General features: G+C 45.8%; 1 protein-coding gene and 1 pseudogene across 1 annotated transcript in view; both read left to right on the top strand.

Annotated features, from left to right (window-relative positions):
* The window catches only part of LOC126427387 (procollagen-lysine,2-oxoglutarate 5-dioxygenase), a 460163-nt gene that overhangs the window by 94243 nt on the left and 350346 nt on the right, over positions 1 to 15574 (top strand). The window lies entirely within an intron of this gene.
* Positions 3227 to 3344, top strand: LOC126427568 (5S ribosomal RNA; annotated as a pseudogene).

Here is a 15574-nt window from a genome sequence, read left to right as displayed (position 1 = left end):
ATTACCTGACTGCCGGCCGCGGTGGTCTAGCGGTTCTAGGCGCGCAGTCCGGAACCGCGGCACTGCTACGGTCGCAGGTTCGAATCCTGCCTCGGGCATGGATGTGTGTGATGTCCTTAGGTTAGTTAGGTTTAAGTAGTTCTAAGTTCTAGGGGACTGATGACCACGGATGTTAAGTCCCATAGTGCCCAGAGCCATTTGAACCATTTGAATTACCTGACTGCCAGTATGTGCTAGTTCATTTAGCGTTACCCAGGGTGCACGTGTAGTGTTATACTACGGACGCGAACTAGCTTTTACACCCCGCCAACGTTCGGCTGTGAGAAGTGAAAAAGGTGCGTGCCTTAGGTCCAGTGCGTCTGGCTGCTGAACAGTCTTCTTATTTCTCCGGCCATATCCCGCAGATCAGTTCTGTTGGGTTCTTATTGTACAAATATAAAAATGCAGCATTTGTATGGTGTGCTCGATGCTGTGAACATGATTTTTTTTCCATGTTTCTACGACACGTACCTACATCTGTGGTATATAACAATGGACACAGTCAAAATAAAGAGTGCCTGGTTTTTCATTTTTGCCTTAAAAATTATATTGTGTTTTCTTAATTTAAGCAACCTTTATTAACAGTCTTTCATAAAATATCGTTAATTGAGAATTAATATATTTGAAACGAAAACAGGAATTTCGCGTGAAATACGTTCGAAAATGTTCAGATGTGTGTGAATTCCTAAGCGACCAAACTACTGAGGCCATCGGTCCCTAGAGTTACTCATTACTTAAACTTACACACACCCATGCCCGGGGGAGGACTCGAACCTCCGGCGGGAGGGGTCGCGCAATTCGTGACATAGTGCCTTAAACAGCGCGGCTGCGAAATATGTAATTAAAAACAAGAAGACGCGCATTATTCATAAAGAAGATGATGAATTTTATAATTACGAGATGTAAGTATTTCGAATTGAACCAGAAAAAAAATGACGTAGTCCAGACTTCAACGAACGAACCATGTGGTGCAATTATTTACGAGTAGTCAAGCTATTTACGTTACCGATTCCACTGTAAACGAATGTGAATTTTGCGTCAACTATATCTAATACAGTGCGAGAACTTCAAAGCCGATTATCTCTGTAAATTTATGACAAACATTAAGAACAACATATTTCTCGGCACTTTTTAATTGTTTTCCACTACGAAACAGAAAGCAGCTTCAACCATTTTCTTACTACGTATTAACAGCGCGACAATCAGAGCACAACAGTACACATACTGTGACAGTACACGATTTTTGAAATGTAAACTACGTAACTAAAGCGTGATGAAGAAAAACGCTGATGGCTGTTAATACATTTGAATATCTTAAAGTTTCGGTTAACGTAACTTGCTAAGAATGTATCTGATACATTAGTAGGACCTACTTCCAAGAGCGTAACAACACCAGTGTACATGTGCTACAGATTCTGACCAATCGTCGCGTTTGTGTTTGTTTACATCAGGTTTATTCTTACGATGAACGGAGTATAGAGGTTGTAGAACAGTGGTTCCTAACCTGGGAGCAATTAACCCTCTGAGGGGTAGAACGAAATTTTCTAGGGGGTAAAAACTAAATTATTCTATTCCGAGTCAATGACGAAACTAAGTTACTTTCAAAAGATCATTACTCTTATTGCAATTTTGTAAGACTTATTTGATCATATAAACTATCAATAATTATTTTCCTAATCAGTAGCATTAATCGCGTGATCACAAGTTCCTCACATAGTCCACCCATCACACACATATGTTGTGCTTTGTCCCATACATTACTGATGACAAAAGTGAGACGTTGTTGTTGTTGATGTGGTCTTCAGTCCAGAGAACGGTTTGATGCAGCTCTCCATGCTACTCTATCCTGTGCAAGCTGCTTCATCTCCCAGTACCTACTGCAGCCTACATCGTTCTGAATCTGCTTAGTGTATTCATCTCTTGGTCTCCCTCTACTATTTTTACCCTCCACTCTGCCCTCCAATACTAAATTGGAGATCCCTTCATGTCTCAGAACATGCCCTGCCAACCGATCCCTTTTTCTAATCAAGTTGTGTCACAAATTTCTCTTCTCTCCAATTCTGTTCAATACCTCCTCATTAGTTACATGATCTACCCATCTAATCTTCAGCATTCTTCTGTAGCATCACATTTCGATAGCTTCTATTCTCTTCTTGTCCGAACTATTTATCGTTCACGTTTCACTTCCGTACATGGCTACACTCCATACAAATACTTTCAGAAAAGACTTCATGACACTTGAATCCATACGTAATGTCAACAAATTTGTCTTCTTTAGAAATGCTCTCCTTGCCACTGCTAGTCTATATTTTATATCCTCTCTATTTCGACCACTATCAGTTATTTTGCTGCCTAAATAGCAAAATTCAGTTACTAATCTAATTCCCTCAGCATCATCTGATTTAATTGAACACTAGGTGAGCGTTATTGGGTGGATGTTCGTTCCAATGCTGTAGCCATTTGCATACGACGCCAAAAAAACCGATTTTTTTCTAAATCAGGAGTTCCCAAGCTTTCTTAAATTACTACCCCTGCGTGAGAGATTAACTAGTACCCTCCCCCCCCCCCCCTCCCGCAATCTGTTGTCCCCCCCTCTCCGCAACATTATCACCTAACTACACTATAGATTGGAAGACTTTTCTTGTAACATTTTTATTTTTAAAATGATGAAATATAAATGATATTAAGTTTGTGTGTGTGTTTTAGAATGAATGCTGAGGGAATTCGTGGCTCATTGCAAGTTCCCCCCCCCCCCCCCCCCCTCCGTAGAAAGCTAACTATCTACTACAGTGGCAAAACATACTTCGCTGACATTACTCCTCTCCATTGCGGCACTTGCTTGACCTCTATATTGCAACTCCATTAAAAATTAAATAATTTCAAATGTGCACTATACTTACTGTTCTAAAATCACTTCGTTGCTGCACTTCTTACTTCGGAACTGACAGAAATTGGAAGACTTCCGACTGTTAATGCTTTGTGTCCAAGCACTCTAATAATAATAATTACATTATGTTCAGAAGTTTATGCTGTCAATTGGTTCAGTTTCCTGTCTCGAAGCGATTGATGTAGCAATATGTGGATTGTACAGCAGGTACTATCTACAACTTGGAGAAGACTTTTTTTGAGATATTTAGCATTTGTTACGTGTGTGTCTCACTTTTATCATCACCGATGCACAGAACAAGCCAACGGCCTTGCCGCAGTGGTAACAATGGTTCCCGTCAGATCACCGAGGTTAAGCGCTGTCGGGCTGGGCTAGCACTTGGATGGGTGACCATCTGGTCTGCCGAGCGCTGTTGCCAAGCGGGCTGCACTCAGACCTTGTGAGGCAAACTGAGGAGCTACTCGATTCAGGAGTAGCGACTCCGGTCTCGGAAACTGACATACGGCCGGGAGAGCGGTGTGCTGACCACATGCCCCTTCATACCCGCATCCAGTGACAACTGTGGACTGAGGATGACACGGCGGCCGGTCGGTACAGTTGGGCCTTCATAGCCTGTTCGGGAGGAAATGTACATAACAAAGCACACCACGTGTGTGAAGTGGGTGGACTATACGGGGAACATGTAACCTCAGTGGCATTAATGCTACTAATTGAGTAAAAGTAATTACTGGTAACTTCCATAATCAGTATTAGAGTCTTACTAAATAGTAAAAATAGCAGTGATGTCTTGAAAACAATTTAGTTTCGTGACTGAAAGAGAACCGAATCATTTAGTTTTTACCCCTCAGAAAATTTCATTTTACCCATCAGGGGGTAATTAACCCCATGTCGGAAACCACTATTCTAAATTAACCCAGGGTGGTAGCGTGATTTCACACAAGTTGTTGGTGGATCTAATAGGGCAGCGTACAAAGGAAAGCTCTTATGAAAGTAATCTTTTTGAGCAAGTTTAGCGTAATCGCTTTTCCTCCTCAGATCTAGCCAAGCAATATTAGCTAAGACTGGGGCCATTGACTGGGAGTAGATCTGACAGTACCAGTGATAGCTCGCATGGCTTCATTAAGCTGTACACCAGTGTTCGTTGTGTGCGCACTATTTCCCCACACAGATGCGCAGTATTCTCCAGCAGACTACGCAAGAGAGTGTAGCAGATTGTAGAGTATTGCCTTACACACTAGGGCTGAAACGTTCTGGCAGATTAAAACTGTGTGCCAGACCGAGACTCGAACTCGGGACCTTTGCCTTTCGCAGGCAAGTGCTCTACCATCTGAGCTACCTGCCAGGTACTGACAGAAGTAAAGCTGTGAGGACGGGTTGTGAGTCGTTCTTGGGTAACTCAGACGGTAGAGCACTTGCCCGCGAAAGGCAAAGATCCCGAGTTCGAGTCTCGGTCCAGCACACAGTTTTAATCTGCCAGAAAGTTTCCTATCAGCGCACACTCCGCTGCACAGTGAAAATCTCATTCTGGACACTAGAGCTATTGGTCAAACATCAATATATCGATACATTTTCCAAAATACACTCCTGGAAATGGAAAAAAGAACACATTGACACCGGTGTGTCAGACCCACCATACTTGTTCCGGACACTGCGAGAGGGCTGTACAAGCAATGATCACACGCACGGCACAGCGGACACACCAGGAACCGCGGTGTTGGCCGTCGAATGGCGCTAGCTGCGCAGCATTTGTGCGCCGCCGCCGTCAGTGTCAGCCAGTTTGCCGTGGCATACGGAGCTCCATCGCAGTCTAACACTGGTAGCATGCCGCGACAGCGTGGACGTGAACCGTATGTGCAGTTGACGGACTTTGAGCGAGGGCGTATAGTGGGCATGCGGGAGGCCGGGTGGACGTACCGCCGAATTGCTCAACACGTGGGGCGTGAGGTCTCCACAGTACATCGATGTTGTCGCCAGTGGTCGGCAGAAGGTGCACGTGCCCGTCGACCTGGGACCGGACCGCAGCGACGCACGGATGCACGCCAAGACCGTAGGATCCTACGCAGTGCCGTAGGGGACCGCACCGCCACTTCCCAGCAAATTAGGGACACTGTTGCTCCTGGGGTATCGGCGAGGACCATTCGCAACCGTCTCCATGAAGCTGGGCTACGGTCCCGCACACCGTTAGGCCGTCTTCCGCTCACGCCCCAACATCGTGCAGCCCGCCTCCAGTGGTGTCGCGACAGGCGTGAATGGAGGGACGAATGGAGACGTGTCGTCTTCAGCGATGAGAGTCGCTTCTGCCTTGGTGCCAATGATGGTCGTATGCGTGTTTGGCGCCGTGCAGGTGAGCGCCACAATCAGGACTGCATACGACCGAGGCACACAGGGCCAACACCCGGCATCATGGTGTGGGGAGCGATCTCCTACACTGGCCGTACACCACTGGTGATCGTCGAGGGGACACTGAATAGTGCACGGTACATCCAAACCGTCATCGAACCCATCGTTCTACCATTCCTAGACCGGCAAGGGAACTTGCTGTTCCAACAGGACAATGCACGTCCGCATGTATCCCGTGCCACCCAACGTGCTCTAGAAGGTGTAAGTCAACTACCCTGGCCAGCAAGATCTCCGGATCTGTCCCCCATTGAGCATGTTTGGGACTGGATGAAGCGTCGTCTCACGCGGTCTGCACGTCCAGCACGAACGCTGGTCCAACTGAGGCGCCAGGTGGAAATGGCATGGCAAGCCGTTCCACAGGACTACATCCAGCATCTCTACGATCGTCTCCATGGGAGAATAGCAGCCTGCATTGCTGCGAAAGGTGGATATACACTGTACTAGTGCCGACATTGTGCATGCTCTGTTGCCTGTGTCTATGTGCCTGTGGTTCTGTCAGTGTGATCATGTGATGTATCTGACCCCAGGAATGTGTCAATAAAGTTTCCCCTTCCTGGGACAATGAATTCACGGTGTTCTTATTTCAATTTCCAGGAGTGTAAATCGATATTTACGGTATATGTACATATCACTAACATGTCGATATATCGATATCGAAAAGGCAATTACTAGGCCTATATATTTGCGCAATTTTCGGTAAATATTTGAAATTGTTCTTTTGAAATGGGAGTAGAGCATAATTTCTCTTTCACTGTGTGTAGGAATCTTACTACTTTTTGAGCTTTTGTCGTCCAGTCTTTCTCTTTGATTGTGTGAAACACGTATATGTGGCACAAAAGAACAACTCCGATTGCACTGGCACTGTGGAGGGGGAGGGGAGGGTGTCGATATGAATAGAATAACAAGATTTGCGATGTGAAGAAGTAGCACTTCAAATGCGCAAAAAAAAAAAAGTTGTAATGCAACTAGTGTTCTTCACATCGGTATTCTTCTAAAATAGTTGCTGAAACTGATGAACAAAAATGTGAGATACAAGACTTGTCCTTGCGGTGGGCGCAGACGTGTGAGGGGATATTCTGACGTAATCTGCGACGTTTATGGCCAAGCGTGAACATGCATCACTTTCCTTTCAAGTTTTGCTTTAAGAGGAATAGTCAAGCTGCTAGCTGGTTGATGTACAGAATTGTACAGAATATCTAATAATAAATCTGTACTTACATATACAGCCGTAAAACTGGCAGCATATTTACAATGTGCCGCCGTTATTTTTATCAGTTATTACGTCGATATGTTTTTTTCGATTTATCGCAGGCCTAAAATGATATTTTTTAAAATTTGGATGTATCGAATTCCCGGTGTTGTTAATAATATCAACAGTCCTAGTCCGCACACCAGCTGCTTTCAAAAATTTTGCGAAGTAGATTTACTCTTCAGTCAAGTTTCTTAATAGCTTGGTGCTCTGTTATTTGAATGTCAAATGTGTCTGATCCAGAGGTAGCTTTCTTTGGGCATCTTACTTAGGTGGAATGCAGCAACCTAATTTTTATTCGGGTTATGCTGGTCTCCATTTATAGAAGTAATCATTCAGTTTCATCAGATCACGTGGAGTTCGTCTTTGGCATATCATAGATGCACAGGGTAAACAGAATGGGGCCAGAACTGACCCCTGAGGCAGGCCATTACAGCTGTGTTCAAATTATGAGACTAAACAATTATTTGTGATACTTTCTGGTGTAAAAATAGGAGAGCAAAGTGTAATAATTAATTTGTTTTAATGGTTTGATTGATGCCACCAAATTTCCCTTCCAAGCAACTCACAGATCACTGAATTTTTCACTGTTGGTAACATTTGTCATTTTCCCTCCAAATCGTGTTGGTGTTAGTTGTCTGTGTGCATCCTTTGAAACTGTGCTTACAGTAATGTTTTATGTTTCTGTTGTGTACTTCGGCTTGTATTTATTCTGTCAACTTCTTGCTACATTAACAAGACATTATATGACTTGCGAACGAGCATGTTTTTAGCTATAGGAATAAATCGCGGAGTCTCCAAAACAAAAGATGTTTCACCTCAGAAAGTTTCGGCTGTGGTAGCACATCCTGCTGAAAATCGTTATACACAGCTAGAAACTGCTGACAGATTGAGAACACCACAAAAAAACTGCCAGCTGAATCAAACTTCCGGTGCAGAAAGGTGATGAATACAAGCCAAACAGGAAAGGAAAATGTGGACGTAAAAGAAACAGCCGTCCTAGAACAATGAGAAGACTTACATACATAGCAACAGTGAACTGTAAACTTACTTCTACACACATGAGCCATCAGCTGAAAGGTTTGTGTGTTGAAGTTTCACTATGGCAGTGAAGAGGGGGCTGTTTGAATGTGGTTGAAAGGCATTCCGACCAAGGAAAAAACACCTGCCATGAAAACCAAAAGATTGCTGTGGGCTAAACAACTTCAGGAGCAGAGGAGTGAGGACTGGGCTAAGGTACGTGCAATGGTATGGTAAATTAAGTGCGTCTGATCTCTAAAGTTAGGACTTTTCCCTTGAAATTGTGATGTTTTATTGATATTGAAGAAATGCACATTTGAATTTTGGGACTATTGATGTCTCCTATGCTAGTATTCCAAACTTTTCTAACTTGCAACTTAGTACACATGCTTAAGGTATGCTTCAGTGATGAAGCTGTATTCACTGTTATAAGAACGTAGGCTTCCGCGGCCGGTGTCGTGCCCTCAGGAAGGCAGTTGCAATTCGGCCGAAACGTCGGGTTTAGTTCATTATTGTTGTTAGTTTTTAGCACTGACGCGGCATAATACCCAGAAGAATTTTAATCACTGTATACACAGTGTTGGAAGAAAGCAGCCAGTATGATCGTTGCAGACATGGAGAACAGTTCAAAGCTGAGTGTGTGCAACAATGTGTGAAGCATCCAACTTCCGTTATTAGAAATGTATTAATACCTTCAGCTGCTGACGGGCGTTGATATATATCAACGGGGACAAATGAAAATGTGTGCCCCGACCGGGATTCGAACCCGGAATCTTCCGCTTACATGGCAGACGCTCTATCCTTCTGAGCCACCGAGGGCACAGAGGATAGTGTGACTGCGGGGACTATCTCGCGCACGCCTCCCGCGAGATACATAAAAACGCCCGTCATGTAAGTACACTCCTGGAAATGGAAAAAAGAACACATTGACACCGGTGTGTCAGACCCACCATACTTGCTCCGGACACTGCGAGAGGGCTGTACAAGCAATGATCACACGCACGGCACAGCGGACACACCAGGAACCGCGGTGTTGGCCGTCGAATGGCGCTAGCTGCGCAGCATTTGTGCACCGCCGCCGTCAGTGTCAGCCAGTTTGCCGTGGCATACGGAGCTCCATCGCAGTCTTTAACACTGGTAGCATGCCGCGACAGCGTGGACGTGAACCGTATGTGCAGTTGACGGACTTTGAGCGAGGGCGTATAGTGGGCATGCGGGAGGCCGGGTGGACGTACCGCCGAATTGCTCAACACGTGGGGCGTGAGGTCTCCACAGTACATCGATGTTGTCGCCAGTGGTCGGCGGAAGGTGCACGTGCCCGTCGACCTGGGACCGGACCGCAGCGACGCACGGATGCACGCCAAGACCGTAGGATCCTACGCAGTGCCGTAGGGGACCGCACCGCCACTTCCCAGCAAATTAGGGACACTGTTGCTCCTGGGGTATCGGCGAGGACCATTCGCAACCGTCTCCATGAAGCTGGGCTACGGTCCCGCACACCGTTAGGCCGTCTTCCGCTCACGCCCCAACATCGTGCAGCCCGCCTCCAGTGGTGTCGCGACAGGCGTGAATGGAGAGACGAATGGAGACGTGTCGTCTTCAGCGATGAGAGTCGCTTCTGCCTTGGTGCCAATGATGGTCGTATGCGTGTTTGGCGCCGTGCAGGTGAGCGCCACAATCAGGACTGCATACGACCGAGGCACACAGGGCCAACACCCGGCATCATGGTGTGGGGAGCGATCTCCTACACTGGCCGTACACCACTGGTGATCGTCGAGGGGACACTGAATAGTGCACGGTACATCCAAACCGTCATCGAACCCATCGTTCTACCATTCCTAGACCGGCAAGGGAACTTGCTGTTCCAACAGGACAATGCACGTCCGCATGTATCCCGTTCCACCCAACGTGCTCTAGAAGGTGTAAGTCAACTACCCTGGCCAGCAAGATCTCCGGATCTGTCCCCCATTGAGCATGTTTGGGACTGGATGAAGCGTCGTCTCACGCGGTCTGCACGTCCAGCACGAACGCTGGTCCAACTGAGGCGCCAGGTGGAAATGGCATGGCAAGCCGTTCCACAGGACTACATCCAGCATCTCTACGATCGTCTCCATGGGAGAATAGCAGCCTGCATTGCTGCGAAAGGTGGATATACACTGTACTAGTGCCGACATTGTGCATGCTTTGTTGCCTGTGTCTATGTGCCTGTGGTTCTGTCAGTGTGATCATGTGATGTATCTGACCCCAGGAATGTGTCAATAAAGTTTCCCCTTCCTGGGACAATGAATTCACGGTGTTCTGATTTCAATTTCCAGGAGTGTATACAGTTATGGCAACACCGGCCATGACCTTCTTCTTCTGTGCGGATGCACACATATTACCCGAACTCTTACGGGACTTGGCAAGAGTGTCTTCCAAGGGTAATGAGTGTGTTGGGGTGGGACGCTACGAATGTAGAGCGTGGACATACAAGGTGAGAATGTGGGTGTCGCGGGAGGCGTGCGCGAGATAATCCCTGCAGTCACACTATCCTCTGTGCCCTCGGTGGCATGTAAGCAGGAGATCCCGGGTTCGAGTCCCACGGGGATATATCGACGCCCGTCAGCAGCTGAAGGTATTATTAATATAATTCTAATTTCGTTCTAGACAGCTGCAGCTCCTCCATCAATGGTGTCTGTTCTTTCGGCCATCTCCGAAAGAACAGACACCATATCTGATACTAAAATGTAGACTTTCACGGCCGGAAATGTCATGTCCATTATAATTATCCGGGCTGTTATGCCGTGGTCGCTTGATGAATTCTGTGTCAATTCCCAACGTTTCGTCTCCGACTGCCTCGCCAGTGGTTGTGTTGGACCTTCCACCGAGCTACGGACCCCCGTGAAGATGTCTCCCGCAGTTTGAGACGAAACGTTGGGAATTGACACAGAATTCATCAAGCGACCACGGCATAACAGCCCGGATAATTATAATGGACAAGACACCATATCCATATAACTTCCGTTATGGTCTAGAGTGTGATGTCCGTGAAAGGCCCTGGCAGATTACGGTTTGTTGAAGGGACAATGAGGCAAGAACAGTATAAAGAAATCCTCGAAAAGGAACTTTTCCCCCAAATAAATGAGTGGTTTCGTAGTGAAGATGCCATTTTTATGCGTTATGGGTCACCTTGCCACAAAGCCAAAAGTGTTTCCAAGTACTTGGAAGAAAAGCAACTGAAAGTGTTGCCCTGACCGTGGAATAGCTCTGATATGAACCCAATTGGAAATTTACAGGCTATTGTGAAAGAGAGGATAAGGAAATTTGCAATAACCACCAAACAAGATCTCATGGAGAAAGTAGAGGAAATCGGGTACCATGACAATGATATTAAAGTGTCATGTGAAAAGTTAATAAAAACTATGCCAAGCAGGATAAAAATGTTGATTAAGAACAAAGGCATGCAAACAATGCATTGAATGTACAAATGTAATCTGTATGTGGATGTAAATGTGTAATAAATGTAAATTCTGGAAAAAATATCTTTAGTCCAATAATTTGAAGACGTCTATATTTATATGAGGTGCGACAATAAAATTGACGTGAAAAAAATGTTGCTTACCGATTAGTCAAGTTTGGTGTTGTCTAGTTCAAAGTAGTTCCCTTCTGATTGCACACACTTTTTCCAGCGCTTCTGCCATTTATGGTAACATTTCTGGAACTCATCTTCTGTAATATCCCCCAAAATCTTCGTCACGGCTTTTTGGACATCTTGTGTTGTTTGAAAATGGTGTCCCTTGACCGCCGTTTTGACTCTTGGAAATAGAAAAAAGTCGCACGGAGCGGTATCTGGTGAATAAGGTGGCTGTGGTAGTACTGAAATTTGTTTTGAGGTTAAAAATTGCTGTATTGACAGAGCATTGTGGGATGACGCGTTATTGTGATGCAGAATCCAATTATCAGCAATGTTGGCACGGACACGAAGAACTCTTTTACGAAGCCTCTCTATAATTTCTTTGTAGTAATATTGGTTAACTGTTTGTCCAGGAGGCACCCACTCTTTATGAACATTTCCCTTGGAATCAAAGAAGCATACAAGCATGCATTTCGTTGATGGTCGTCCACTACGGTCTTCATTTTCAACATTCGTTCTGCCTTCACTAACCATTTTATGCCAATGAAAAACTTGAGCTCTTGACATACCATCCTCTCCAAAAGCCTTCTGAAGCATACCGTAAGTTGTTGTCGCGTTTTCACCCAACTTAATGCAAAGAGAAATGGCATACCGTTGTGGAATATGATCCGGTTCCATTTCCTTGACGAGAGACACAAACACGTGTTAACTTATTACAGCGCAACTCACGACTGAGGACTTGCATCGATGTGCCGCTTGGACTAGAAGCAGCTTTTAGATCGAGGTCAAAGATATTATGCCTATGCAAGCCTGCAGGGTTGCCACATCTTGCAAAGAATATCAGTCTCATTACTTTATTGTTGCACCTCGTAGTTCCCCATCTGCTAGCTTGCCCATTATACAGGGTGTTACAAATAGGTACGGCCAAATTTTCAGGAAACATTCCTCACTCACAAATAAAGAAAAGATGTTATGTGGACATGTGTCCGGAAACGCTTAATTTCCATGTTAGAGCTCATTTTGGTTTCGTCAGTATGTACTGTACTTCCTCGATTCACCGCCACCTCAACCCTACTGACTTTCATTTATGGGTGCATTTGAAAGCTCTCGTGTACACAACCCCGGTACCAAATGTAGAGACTCTTGGTGCTCGTATTGTGGACGGCTGTGATACAATACGCCATTCTCCAGGGCTGCATCAGCGCATCCGTGCGACGGAGGGTGGATGCATGTATCCTCGCTAACGGAGGACATTTTGAACATTTCCTGTAACAAAGTGTTTGAAGTCACGCTGGTACGTTCTGTTGCTGTGTGTTTCCATTCCATGATTAATGTGATTTGAAGAGAAGTAATAAAAATGAGCTCTAACATGGAAAGTAAGCGTTTCCGGACACATGTCCACGTAACATATTTTCTTTCTTTGTGTGTGAGGAATGTTTCCTGAAAGTTTGGGCGTACCTTTTTGTAACACCCTGTAGAGGGTTACTGGTTATTATGAATATATGAAAACATGTAAATCGTAGGCAATTGTGGAATGTGAAAACTGGAGTGATAGCGATTATATTTTAGGCAGGGAGAGGGGAGGGGTGACAAACTAAGATAGTGTGGCCCCATCTCCGTGTGGTGTCACCGCCAGACACCACACTTGCTAGGTGGTAGCCTTTAAATCGGCCGCGGTCCGTTGGTATATGTCGGACCCGCGTGTCGCCACTGTCAGTGATTGCAGACCGAGCGCCGCCACACGGCAGGTCTAAAGAGACTTCCTAGCACTCGCCCCAGTTGTACAGCCGACTTTGCTAGCAATGGTTCACTGTCTACATACGCTCTCATTTGCTACGACCTAGCAAGGCGCCATTATCATTTGCTATTTATCTTGTGATGCATGTACCGTCAGACCGATGTTCACAAATTATGGATTAAAGTTAAGTATTCCAACAGCTACGTACTTTATTTGCTAGACTCAAATCCTTTAACTGTTCCAGACCTCACGCCAGCCTGCGTGAGCTTAAACGCGTGCCTTTTGACTACCCGTCATTGTGGATTGGCTGTCTTGCCAGTCCACAACACTCAGTTCAACCGATGCTCCCCTCCCTGGAACCAAACCCTAGATTAGTGCTTGTAAGGCGATACCGGCTCCAGAATGACCGTGTTTAAAATAGTCAAGGACTTTCAACTTTCAGGTTGACAACATCACCACGTTACTTCCGTGCCAACGTGAAAAAAATGCAACTCATTCTTGTAGCGTCGCTTGGAAAAATCGACCTGAAGAAGGCAAGGGGTGACACTGCGAATCCGTTTGGTTCAAGTGAGTAGCGACGCTGGTAGAAAGCGTGTCGTGGTTTTTCCTCGCCGGTGTTCCTGCTCCGTCGCTCGAGCCGCGTTTCCGGCGTGCCGGCTGACTAGCCGAGGCTGTGTGACCACCCAGTAGGATCACGTACCTGCCTTTCCGTCACGCTGACTTCTTGCTCCGTCCGGCACGGGGACAGGCGTCGCTCGTCTGATTGGAAACGCTACCCGCAGCTATTATGTGGCCGATCGCTTTCTTTGCGGTCACACTTTCCCGGGTTCCGTCCGGCCAGTGTACGGGCACGGCAGAGGTTCTTCATTACCTGCTGGAATGCCTTCAACCTAAGGGGAGTACGCACGTCCTATACCTACAGTGTTAAATTTGCAATCTTGATGACCCATTAACTCAGAACCTTTGACAGATAGAGATCTGAAATTTTTAGGAAGTACGCAACTGGCCGTTAAAATTGCTACACCAAGAACAAATGCACATGATAAACAGCTATTCATTGGACAAATATATTATACTAGAACCGACATGTGATTACATTTTCACGCAATTTGGGTACATAGATCCTGAGAAATCAGTACACAGAACAACCACCTCTGGCCGTAATAACGGCCTCGATACGCCTGGGCATTGAGTCAAACAGAGCTCGGATGGCGTGTACAGGTACAGCTGCCCGTGCAGCTTCAACACGATACCACAGTTGATCAAGAGTAGTGACTGGCGTATTGTGACGAGCCAGTTGCTCGACCACCATTGACCACACGTTTTCAATTGGTGAGAGATCTGGACAATCTGCTGGCCAGGGCAGCAGTCGAACATTTTCTGTATCGAGAAAGGCCCGTACAGGACCTGCAACATGCGGTCGTGCATTATCCTGCTGAAATGTAGGGTTTCACAGGGATCGAATGAAGGGTAGAACCACGGGTCGTAACACATCTCAAATGTAACGTCCACTGTTTAGAATGTCGTCGAAGTGAACAAGAGGTGACCGAGACGTGTAACCAATGGCACCCCATACCATCACGTCGGGTGATACGCCAGTTTGGCGACGACGAATACACGCTTCCAATGTGCGTTCACTGCGATGTCGCCAAACACGGATGCGACTATCATGAGCTGTAAACAGAACCTGGATTCTTCCGAAAAAATGAGGTTTTGCCATTCGTGCACCCAGATTCGTCATCGAGTACACCATCGCAGGCGCTTCTGTCTGTGATGCAGCGTCAAGGGTAACCGCAGCTACTGTCTCTGAGCTGATAGTCCGTGCTGCTGCAAACGTCGTCGAACTGTTCGTGCAGATGGTTGTTGTCTTGCAAACGTCCCCATCTGTTATACTCAGGGATCGAGACGTGGCTGCACGATCCCTTACAGCCATGCGGATGAGATGCCTGTCATCTTTTATGGCCAGTAGTGTATAATTTCACTCCTTTTCTGATTTCTGAACCAGGATCAGAATACACAGACAAATAATCAGTTAGTTACGATTTTTCAAAAATTATGTTGAAATTTTTTTAAAAAAATGTCACCTGTTCCTTCTGTAAGTAAAAACTATTACAAGTGCAGCAGCAGTATGCTAAGAAGTAACATAGTGTAAAATTAGATATACGTACGAGGGGCGTTTGAAAAGTCCGTGCAAAGTCCGAGAGATGGCATCACCGGCGCGTATCGAGGTCATGTTTAGTTAGTAGCATCTTTGGAAAGAAGGTACACCAAGTTTCAGCCCTATTGGTCCATTTCTTTGCGTTTGGCATTCGTCTGAATTAAGGAAGTCGAGTGATTGTCAAAAAATGAACGAAAAAGAATTTCGTGTGGTGATTAAACGTTACTTTATGAAAGGCAAAACGCCTCAGGAGACTAAATAGAAGCTTGGTAAACATTACGGTGACTCTGCACCTACGGTTAGAACAGTTTATAAGTGGTTTCAAATTTTTCACAGTGGCCGCTATATGGCCACAAGTGATGCTGAAATTTCTGGACGCCCTGTGGAGGTTACGACCCCAGAAATCATTGATAAAATCCGTTATATGCTGGTGGATGACAGAAGAGTTAAGGTGCGTGAGGTTGCTAGTG

This window comes from Schistocerca serialis, chromosome 11 (genome assembly GCF_023864345.2).
Source record: "Schistocerca serialis cubense isolate TAMUIC-IGC-003099 chromosome 11, iqSchSeri2.2, whole genome shotgun sequence".
Taxonomy (NCBI): domain Eukaryota; kingdom Metazoa; phylum Arthropoda; class Insecta; order Orthoptera; family Acrididae; genus Schistocerca; species Schistocerca serialis.
The sequence above is the reverse complement of the archived record's forward strand: the minus strand, read 5'-3'. Positions and strand labels throughout refer to the sequence as shown.